Source organism: Microtus ochrogaster, chromosome 5, assembly GCF_000317375.1.
Source record: "Microtus ochrogaster isolate Prairie Vole_2 chromosome 5, MicOch1.0, whole genome shotgun sequence".
NCBI lineage: Eukaryota > Metazoa > Chordata > Mammalia > Rodentia > Cricetidae > Microtus > Microtus ochrogaster.
This window is the reverse complement of record NC_022012.1, coordinates 77,461,201-77,472,532: the sequence shown is the minus strand read 5'-3', so window position 1 is coordinate 77,472,532 and position 11,332 is coordinate 77,461,201. Positions and strand designations below refer to the sequence as shown.

Here is an 11,332-nt window from a genome sequence, read left to right as displayed (position 1 = left end):
CCCCCCAGCTCGGTTTTCCGCCGTGGCTCCCGCTGAAAGGTGGCCTTGAAGATGGAGCGGTCGCCCTGGTGTTTGCGCCTTAGGCGGAAATGATAGGGTGGTGATTGGGGGGGTGAGGATGAAACTGGAGGACGGGAGGGGCTCTGGCTCGTCAGTCTAGTGTCCCTAACCGAAGTTGAGGGCGTCGGCCTCCTACCCGGGAGGAACGGCCTCCTACCCGGGAGGAACGAGTTGTCGGGATGCGCTGAGGGAAACGCCCTCCGGGGCCGGGCTCTAGAAAGGTTGGTCGAGTTTCAGGTGGGTGTCGCAGCACCCTGCAGGCTGAGGGAGCTCTCGCTTTTTATCCTTGGCCCTCTCCCACTCGCCTTTTTGTTTTGGCGGGGAAGATAGCCAACTACATAGTAACCGTTACCCTAAACCGAAAGAGAAATAGGGCTTTCCTTTTTTTTTTTAAAAAAAAAAAGTAAACTGTCTTTTTTGTGTTGACTTAAGACTCAGGCAATTTGTTCCCAATGCTGGTCCGGATATGGGACTCAAGCGTGTGGTAGGCACCTCCCTTACTGTTGGGCTGGTGTCTACATGCGGAGACTAACTTCCATGAAAGTGTCCTGCATAGGCTGCCATCTGAGCCAGCGTCTACTTTGACCTCTGGAATGCATTGCATGCTTTTTTTTTTCCAGGCTGACTTACTACCTAATTGGGTTCAAGTGGCCCGGTATTTGCTCCAATTTATGCAAGCCAAGCAGGGATTCAGGGGCAGAGGACTGAGTGAGACCTTGGTGTGGTGGTGGTGATCAGTTGAGCCTTGTGACTGGCAGCCCCTGCTGTTTGCTGCTTGTTTTGAATCTGAAGCTGTGGTGAGGCTGGCTTCTGAAACCACACAGACCTGGCTTCGAGTTCACCAGCTACATGCTAACCTGTGGTCTGGGACAGGTTACCTCAGTTTACCTCAAAGCTTTGCACATATGTCCTGTAAGACGGAGACAGTGCTGCTTTCTCAGTAAGTAACAAAATTGGTTTGATTTGTATAGTCTCTGATGCTGGGGAGTGGCGAGGGATAACTGATGGCGTCCTGGAGCTTTACAATAACTAACAACTCCAACAATAATAGCGGATGCTTACATAGCCACTTACTGTGTCTGGCATGTTGCTAAGTGGATTACACACATCTGTTAATTAATCCTCACAAGGGCACTATGTTAGGTACTGTCGTTATTCCTATATTAAATGTAAGGAAATCGAGACAGAGCTCCAGGTCATGGACAGTGCAGAACCCGGATTCTAACTCGTTGGTTGTATTCAGCTTCTGTACTGCGTTGAAGCCCCATTACTAGTTGTATGTAAAGCACCATAGGGAAGGGTTTTTTCTTCTCCTCCAGCCTTGGAGTTATGCCACCTTATTAGCAAGAGGTGGCTTGGAGTTTGTTGGACACTGAAACAAAGCATGGCTTCCTGTTAGCTTTAGGTGGGACAGACGCAGGCAGGGTGGGTGAGTAGGCATTTTAAGGGGAAGCCTTACTTACCTTGGTTTCGCATATAAATAAACATACATCGTTTTAGGGTGAGATGAAGCTGGCCTCTTTGATGTCAGGGTGCACTTTTAGGGTAATGAGAAAACAAGCAGGAGCCCTTCTTAGCTAGTAGTTATTTGGGGTCTTTAGGTATAATGCATTTCCTGTTTTTATTAGTCTTTTCTACAGAAAGAACAAAACTTCTAGGCAGAGTAGGTAGGTCTTTAGTGTTGGGGTGTAGTTGCTGATAATCCTGCCTAGAACTTGGTACCTAACCCTGCCTGCAGTTCCTTGGGGATGGGCAAAGCAGAAGAGACAAGCTCCCTGCCGTGAGGATGGATCACCTAGGGCTCGAAGTCAACCTCCGAGGCCATCTGTGTGGACAGTAGAGAACAGAGGTTTGTGTGGTTCTGCCCAAACATGACCTATATTACCAGATCACCAGGGAAGCTGATGAAATGTAGATTCCTGGGCTCCTCCCTCTGGGTATAAGTTTACTACCAGATCACTGAACTGCAGCTAAGTGGCTTGTCTTTAATGCCACGTGAGTTGCAAACAATTTGTATGTATAAACACTGAGGGGTTTGATTTGGGGCAGTAGCCTTTGAGTCCTCGTCCCTACAGATTACTCTTGTCACTTTAACAGACATGTATTACCAGGAGAAAAAAATATACCCGTTATGTTTTGAACTTGATCAATAAAAGAATTACAGGGATATTTGTATTGTTTTGTCATAAAAGCACCTGTGTTGTATTCTCAATTTTCTTTCTTTTTTTTTTTTTTTTTTTTGTTTTTTTTGAGACAGGGTTTCTCAGTAGCTTTGGAGCCTGTCCTGGAACTAGCTCTTGTAGACCAGGTTGGCCTCAAACTCACAGATCCGCCTGCCTCTGCCTCCCGAGTGCTGGGATTAAAGGCGTGCGCCACCACTGCCCGGCTCTCAATTTTCTCTCTTGGTGAAGTTTACTACCTGGAAAGTGGACTGTGAAGCTCCCGACAGTCCTTTCAGACCCTGTCCCCTCCCTTGACTAGGGACAGCCTCTCAAGGTGACTTACTTGGGACTTCTACAGATAGCCACCCTTCTCCCTATTTAGAGAGTATGGGAAAGGCCCCTGACTCAGTGCTGACTCCACACGGCGGAGTTGGGAGGTGTGGTGTTTACATCAACTGCGCACCCCTCTTCCCTCTTCAGAGCCCAGAGCTGTGTGTCTGTGATTGGGGTCTGATGGAATGAACTTGGTCCAGCATTCCGGCCTGAATTCTGACTTGGAGACATTCACTTCGGGACTGTATCTCCTAGGACATGCTCTCCAGCGCTGCCCAGCACTTGCTTCCTATAGACAGGCAGAGAGCCACGAACTTGACATGAGTCTTGTATTACAGTGGAGTGTAGTTATACAACGGGTACTGAACGGCCCGTGTGTTTGGGTGAGAGAAAGGGCTTCTGACTGGAACAGAGGTAATTATTCAGAACATCTCATGTAATAAAATTGGTTGAAGCTACATGAGCATAGCAGCGTGGTCTTCATCTACCTTCTCAGACACGGAAACGGCCTCCTTGTGTGGAGCCAATTGCCCGGATGATAGTAGTGTCTTCATTCTGTCCTGCCCTCTGTCCTACCCCACAGCACGGTGGAAGAGGGGCAAGTGCTGGGGTTCAAACTGATTATGCTTTAGCTCCATGCTCCCCCCCCCCACTACCATTTTCTTTACCAAACTGGCTCCAGGCAGCGGGTTTAAAAGATAACTCCACTCTAGTGATTACTTACTCTGGTGTGGATTATAGTCCCTGCCCCTCTCCCAGAGGGATTTGCATTTTGAGAGTCTGGTTGAGTGAGGAGATTATTGAAAACCCTTAGACTCGAATCCCGCTCGCTCAGCTTTGTCGTTAACTTGAGTTAGACAAGTTGTTCGAATTCTGCCTTCTCACCTTCTAAAATGAAGGGGTGTTGTTTAGGTCTGGGGGTGTGTAACTCACTAGAGTGCTTGGCTAGAATAGACAGATCTCTCTAGGTTCTGTTTTCCGGATAAACCAGATGCCGTTCCAGCACTTCGGGGCTGGAGGCAGGAAAATCAGAAGTTAAAGGCCATCCTTAACTACATACCGAGTTCAAGGTTAGCCTGTGCTACATAATATATAAAACCCTGTCCAGATAAATAACATGGGGAGGCTGAATTAGCTCGGTGATATTCAGACTTTTTGAACCCACTAGTGATCCATACTGTTGCTGAGCATATATGTATGTATATACATATTTTAAAAACACCACCACTTTTGATTCGTTGGAAAGAAAATATGCTAGCTTAAAATTAAAAGTTGCATATTAAAACTCCTTCAACTGTTTTGTGGTTTGGTTTGGGACTAGAGCTGCCTGTCAGAGCCGTGTATTTTCTCTACAGTGAGGCAACTATGCTTTTCTCAATTCCATAGCAGCCCACTGCCTGGTCCCCTAGTCCCCAACTGCTCAGGTTCCTCTTGTCTACCCCCACAGTCAACCTCATGGTAAAAGTAGTCATTAGCTTAAGTGCCTACCCTAGATGGGTGCCTGCCAGAGTTCTTGGCTATGCCGGTGCTCTTTGCTACCGCGTCCCTAGACCTTCTTATGCTGTATGCTATGAAGGACACCCACACTTGCTTCCACTGAGTCAGAAAGTTTCAGAGAAGGGTACCTGGTGTGTGCCTGTCTCTGTCACTTCCAATGCTTGGGCAAGTCCCTTTCCTCCCCTCAGTGTCTAGCAGTCTCGAAAATGAGGCTGTCATTCTACCTACCAACAGTCTCGAGCACCATAAACACTGCTGCTGCTTTGCTAGAATGTGGTAGCTGGCAGTCACTTTAAAAAAAAAAAGAAAAGAAAGAAATGAGGGTAGGAAGATGGCTATGTGCCAACTCACTTGCCACATTGCCTTGACTTGAGTTCAAATCCTTGTGACCCGCATAAAAGCTGGGGGTTTGGAGGTGTGGCATGAGTATCTGTAATCTAGGGCTCCAGAGAGCTGGAAACAGACAGGACCGTGTCTGGAAGCTTGCTCTATGCAACAGAAAAACAACAGACCCTGGCTCAAACCTGGTGGAATTCAAGGACCAGCACCTGTCATTGTCCCCTGAGTACACACAGTTGGGCACATTGCACACACACGTAGAAAGAGAGAGAAAAGAGTGACTTACATTAAAGTAAGTAGTATTTGTTTGTGTAAGAAAAGCAGTTAGAATCCAAAGGTGCCAACTTGCCAGAGAGAGCAGTTCTGCGCCACTGAAGACCTTAGGACCCACTGGTTCAGAAGCAGCTGCAGCATTGCAGAGCCGCAGCCCAGCCCTTAGCCCTGCACTGCCTTCCTACCATCTATAGAGGGTGATGTGTTTCTTCAGCCCTGTGTGCGTTTGCGTGTGTGTGTGTGTGTGTGTGTGTGTGTGTGTGTGTGTGTGTGTGTGAGATGCTCTGGAGATCAAAGGGCAATTGGAGGAGTTGCTTCTATCCTCCGGCCACGTGGGTCCTGGGAAGTAAACTTGTCCGTCAGGGTTGGTAGCAGTCACCTTTATTTTGCCGCTGAGCCATCTCTCCATCTTTCCTGGTTGCTCTCTCTCTAGATTCTTTTCTAGCTGAGGATACTTCTGTGGTTGGTCTTAGAGCTGAGCCTGAACAGCGCTAGCAATCCTGAGGTTGAGACAGGAGGATCACACTCAGCCTGGGCTACACAGTCGAACTTGACTCAAACAAAACAAAAAGGCAGACCCCTTACTGAGCTGCGCCCCTCCGCAGCTGCTGTCCCGTCTCCGAGAAGACTGTAACTGCATTTACCATCCCTGTCTCCTCTCTAAGTAGCTGCTTCCGGGATATAGCTCCAGGGATCTGTCAACACTCACTCCGTTTCTCCCTTGACTCTTGCAGTGTTTGGAGTCCTAGGCTTTTGTGAGATTTATCATTATGTCTTTCTGGACATGCCCTCTGTGTTTTTTTTGGCCACTTCTCAAGTGCCTAGCATGTTTAACTCAGTTGAATGTGGGACCTGGGCCCCCTTTATTCTATGCTCCTTCCCTAAGACATCTCTCACAGATTGGTACCTGCAGATACTGAGTGCCTGGGCTGTGATGTTTACTGCTCAGCCACAGGCCACCTGGGTGTCCCAGCAGCACCCTGGGTCCAAACGCAACCTCTGTACCCTGTTTGCCCACCCCTTCTTTCCACCCACCACATGTCCTATTTACAACTGTCTTATTCTATTCCAGTTGGCCTCCCCACGACCCAGTTCTGGTCTCTTTGAAGCTAAGCTTCCAACTTTAGCCAAAACGATCTTATCAAAGCACAGATGATGTGTTCTTTATTTGTTTTTTTTTCTTGTTTGTTTGTTTGTTTTAGGGGGGGGTTGTTTTAGTTTTTGCCATCCAGCGTGTAAAATTCACCATTCGGATAAACTCTTAAGTCTTCAGTAAGATCAGCAAGGTCCACGTGGCTGAGCCCCTGCTGGCCTTCTAGCTGCTCTTTGCTCTCACTTGGGCCTCAGTAGCACCTTCCCCCTCCACCCGAATCCAAACCACTCCCTTTAGAGTTGCTGATTCTCTCCTCCCTTTCCTTCCGGGGAGGGTCTAGGTTGGATGCTTTTGTTGTAAAACTTTCAAAGAATGTCCCCTTGTAATTGCACATTCCTAGCCCCGTTAATTAGCATCTCTTTCCCTTGGGGAAAAGCCAGTGTGCTGGGTACTTTAAGGGACCTAGGTTTCCTTCACCCTGGGGTATCCCCAGGCTTTGCAGTGTACCCACACTTGGCAAGCAAGCATTCTCCTAGTGTTGGAGTGAAGGCCCTACGCTACTTACATGGACTGGTTTCTTCTTAACACCAGCTGTCTGGCAGACTGGAGCTAGCAGCCCGGATGATTGTGGGAGTTTCTGGTGGAGGTGTCTTAGGGCGGGTGATGTGCAATCTCTCGGCCCACCACGGGACTTCCAGTTTTTTTTGTTTTATTTTGTGTTTCCAATTTCTTTTAGGAGTTAAAAAGTTAGACTCCAAATGCTAGAATCCCTACCTTCCTCTTGTTTTGTTCTTTTTGTTTCTCACCATCTGATGCTGTTTGGTTATCTGACTTTGTACTGAAACTTCCAGGTTCCTATATAACCCAAGCCAACCTTGAACTTGAGGCAGTTGTCCTGCCTCAGCTTCCCAAGTAATGAGATTATAGAACATGTTACCACACCTAGTCATTGTTTTTATTTTTAATTTTTTGAGATAGGCTGTCACTGTGGTAGCCCAAGATAGCCCTCAGTTTGTGGTTCTTCTGCCTCAGCTTTGGAAATGCTAGGGTTACAGATGTATGCCACCATGCACCCCACTTCTCCCCCTTTTCTGAGACATGGTGACCTTGCTACATTGCCATGGCAGGCCTTGAATTCAGAGACTCATCATGCTCCTGCCTCAGCCTAGGTGTGTGCCACTGCACCAAACTACTTTTCTGTATTTTAATTATGGACTGTTTACTTAGAAGCATGCACTAAATACTTCAAAGAACAGAAATGAAGGAGACACTTACAAAATATTCAAAGTAGTGATATTTCTTCCCTGAACCAAGTGGATTATCCTGGACAGTTAAGAATCAGCATCAAAATATTCTTTCTTCCTTCCCTTTTTTTTTCTTTTTTAAAGTTATTTTATGTGCATTGATGTAATGGTGTCAGATTCCCTGGAACTGGAGTTACAGACAGTTGTGAGTTGCCACGTCGGTGCTGGGAATTGAACCCCGGTCTTCTGGAACCTCTTAACCATTGAGCCATCCCTCCAGCTCCCTTTCTCTCTCTCTCTCTCTTTTGGTTTTTTTGAGACAGGGTTTCTCTGTGGCTTTGGAGCCTGTCCTGGAACTAGCTCTGTAGACAAGGCTGGTCTCGAACTCACAGAGATCCGCCTGCCTCTGCCTCCCGAGTGCTGGGATTAAAGGCGTGCGCCACCACCGCCTGGCTCTCTCTCTTTTTAAGACAGGATCTCACTATGTAGTCCTGGCTGGCCTGGAACTCTCAGAGATTTGCCTTCCTTTACCATCTCAGTGCTGTGATTAAAGGTTTGTGCCACCACACCTGGCTTGCTTTCTTTATTTTTAACTTGGTTATAAAAGTCCAGGTTATAAAAGAAGTGCCCATACCATGCCAAACACTGTTTATGTGATGATTTTCCTAGCCTGGCATGGGGGGCCGGTGGGGGACAGTCACGGTCCCACAAGTAAGCCAGCCTGCCTAAGGTACCAACCAAGTTCACCAATGCTGTGTGGCAGCTTCATCGATCAGGTCTGTGTGTGCAGATTCACTCTGCTACCCCTCTTGCTTTTCTTTGTCTGAGAACATTACCAGGGATGGGTCTGCATCAGGCTGGTAGATCGGCAATGGAAGGGAAGAATGAGGCTCAGATGGCTGGTGTGTGTGTGTGTGTGTGTACGCGCGTGCGCATGCACACATTCTGACTCTGCAGCCAGCCACAGGGGCCAGGCCTGGATTTCTCCATTCAGCTGCCTGTCTGCAAAAGTCATGAGGATTGTGGAGGGGAAGAGGACTGGCAGGGTGGAGGCAAGAGTCTGTTCTAGTCAATTTAGAGGGATCAGACATCTGGGGGAGGGACTCTCTGTAACCAGCTCACCTTGACCTTGCAGGAGGCCAACATGTCATGACCCCACAGTCACGTTCCCTGTCCGTCAGCCGTGTCCAAAGCACCAGCATCCAGAATAAGGCTGGCTTCCCCTAAGCCATTTACACAGCGAGCTTATTGAACTGCATTCTGTCCCTAAGTCCTGGGTGGCTTGGGTGGGGCAGAGGTGTAGGAGGACTGGATTGCAGAGGGTGCTGATGCCTGTGTCTTGCGGTGGAGCTTGAGTGATAGACAGGAGGAAAGAATATGGTTAGTGACTCAGATTGCAGCCTCATCTGGGTATCAGAACTACCAGGGGAGTATCTGAGGAACTTCCCAGGCTCTACCCCAACTGCAGAGTCTGTCTCTGGGTGGTACTCGAGTCCATGTATTTTTAGAAAGCTCGAGGGGATAAGGGGCACTTGAAGGCACAGTTGGGTGTGGCCACATTGAAGCAGGGTGCAGAACTTTTCAGCAGATGGGAAGATGCATGTTTAATGGAAGTCAAAGAGGAAAACGGAACTAAAGAATGGTCCAGGCTTTAATGTGCTGAGATGCAAGGACCCATTCCTTGGCCTGTGTCTCCCTCCCCCACCATGCCCAATTTAAACATACCACGTTCTGCCTACCATTCTTGTGGGGTTTATGTACCTGTGTCCCACGAGGCTGATGCTACCAGAGCATGACCCAGGGTGGACTGGGGCCTGGGCTCAGTCGGGGAGATGCCTGCCATGCAAGCATCAGGAGTCAGATCCTCAGCACCCATAAAAAAAGCTGGGCATATTAGTACCTATCTGTGATACTAGTGCTGGGGGTGGGTGGAAACAGAAGAATCCCTAAGCTCATTGGCTGGCCAGCCTAGCCCAGTCATCGAGAGAGAGCTCCAGATTCAGTGAGAGACCCTGTTCAGAAAACTAGATGGAGTGCAATCAAGGAAGAAAGACCTCAGACATCAGATGTTGAGCCACATGAATGTGCGCTCAGCACTGGGGGTCATTCCTTAGTCCCAGAGGAATGAATAGGTCAGCAGGCCTTCGGGAGGAAAGCAGGGCTACTGGGTGCAAGCAATCAGATGCAGGAGACAGTGTCTTCAGGATGTCGGCAGGTCCCTTCTGCATCTCAAGTTACCAGTGCCATAAAGTGGCAATGACACCCATGCCCTTTTTCTAGGGTCTGCGTCCAGGATGAATGATGATGGTTTGCACCAGGTGGATGAGGTAGAGCCTGAGGGCTAGATTCTCCCTGAGGGGCGAAGGCACTGTTCAGGGAGCCAGCCTCGCTGAAGAGAGCTGTGCTGATTGTCTGCTGTGTGGTAGGAGGAAGTCCTCCTACTCAGAAGGGACCTCACACTTAGCCCAAAAGCAGATGGGAGACCTGAGAAAAGGGAAGAGCCTCTGGCTTGTGTTGAGGTGGCACTGTACGGACACAGGCAGCTTCAGGCGTGCTCTGCTCGGTCTGGGACTCTAGGGGATGAGACTCTGCCTGGCTGGCCTTTTCTACAGCAGCTGTCCCAGGGTGCCAACCCTTCTGTTTCTCCACAGAGTTGTGGCCTTCTCATCCTTTATCTTTCATGCAGCTCCCCAGAGGCCCCTTCCCCAGGAGGTCCTCCTGGACCCACTGGAGAGAGGGAGCCCTCTGCCGCTGCCAAGATGGCATCCGGGATGAGAGGTCACACGCAGTCTGTCTCCCCGGTGGACTTCCGTGATACCTCATGGGAGTTTGTGGTCAGTTCTTCGTGGTACATTTGCCAAGGGAGCATACTGAGGGTGTGCAGGATCCAGGGTAATTCCCCCGCAGCTGGTGGCAGAGGTGCTTCTCAGCCTCCTGCCCAGCTGCCTGTGGGAAGGGCCCCCATCCGCATGCTGGACTAGGAACTGGCCTTCCTGTACTGCAGGTCTTCCCTTGCCATGAGGATTGGGCATTGCCTAGGATAAGGGGCTGTCAGTGTGCCGGCTTTCCCAGCTGGCTCTGGGAGGCTGGGGAAGCTTCTGCAGAGGCTGGCCTGCAGCCATGGCAAACAGCTCCACTCTGAACACCATCTAGTTTGTGGCTCTGTTGCAGACATGTCTTGAGTGAGTGTCGGTGTATCTATTCTTCAGGGTGCATCCATGAGTCTGGGGCGGTTTCTAGAGCAACACTCTAGTTTGCTGATTGGGATGGGGTGGCAGGAGCCCGATTGGAATGCAAGCTGTTTTTGTTGTTGTTTTTTTTTTTTTTAATTTTTTTTTAAAAAAAGATTTAGTTATCATGTATTTGGTGTTCTGCCTGCACGCTAGAAGAGGGCACCAGATCTCATTATAGATGGTTGTGAGCTACTATGTGGTTGCTGGGAATTGAACTCAGGACCTCTGGAAGAAAAGCCAGTGTTCTTAACCTCTAAGCCATCTCTCCAGCTCTGCAGGCTGTCCTCTTAAGCCACAAGGATACTAGGTTCAGGGCATATGTTTGCTTCCTGAAAGTATCCCGGAACTTTCTCTCTACTCTAGTGGCCAGTTTTAGGAGTGGCACAGGACAAGTTCCCATGTGTCCCAGAGCTTGACCAGTGACCCTTAGACTCTGGCCAGGTTAGATCTTGGGGGTGGGGGGGTGGGAGGCGGGGCTCTGCACCAGCTCACAGACCTGTATTTCCTAACTGCATTAGCACCATGCGGTTGTGGGCATGTCCCAGTGGCGCAGCTCCTGGCTGGTTATGTGATGTCATTAACCAGTTTTATGCGGCTTGCCTGGCATTTCCCATATGGCAAACAGTAGTGCAGGTCTGGGGACAGTATAGTAATCTCTGCTGGATTGGTAGCTTAGACCCAGCTTCTCAGAAATGTCTTTACTCTCATCTCCCAAAGGACACCTGTGACCCCAGGAGAATAAGATGTCAGCACCTGTAATACAGAGCATGGGGGTCTGGGGCAAGAGGATGGCAAGAGTAAGATCCGAATTCCATTAGTGATACTTAGATTAATTAAAAGGTAAAAGGAGCCCAGATGTAGCTCAATGGCAGTTCTTGCCTCGCATGCACAGAACCCTGGGATCAATTCATAGTACTATGCAAGACCAGGTGTGTCTGTAGTTCCAGCATTGGGAGGCTGAGGCAGGAGTATCAGGAGTTCAAGGAGGCAGAGAGCGGGGGTAGGACAGATGCCCACAATCGGGGTGATCTAAGTGAACTGATAGAGAAGTGGGAAATGATGTTGACATCCCAGCTGGACAGTATTTTTGTTGTTGTT

The 11,332-nt window shown here is 49.0% G+C and overlaps 1 protein-coding gene across 1 annotated transcript in view; it reads left to right on the top strand.

Moving 5' to 3' along the window:
* LOC101985580 (acidic leucine-rich nuclear phosphoprotein 32 family member A-like) overlaps positions 1–11,332 on the top strand; it is a 41,433-nt gene that overhangs the window by 3,387 nt on the left and 26,714 nt on the right. The window lies entirely within an intron of this gene.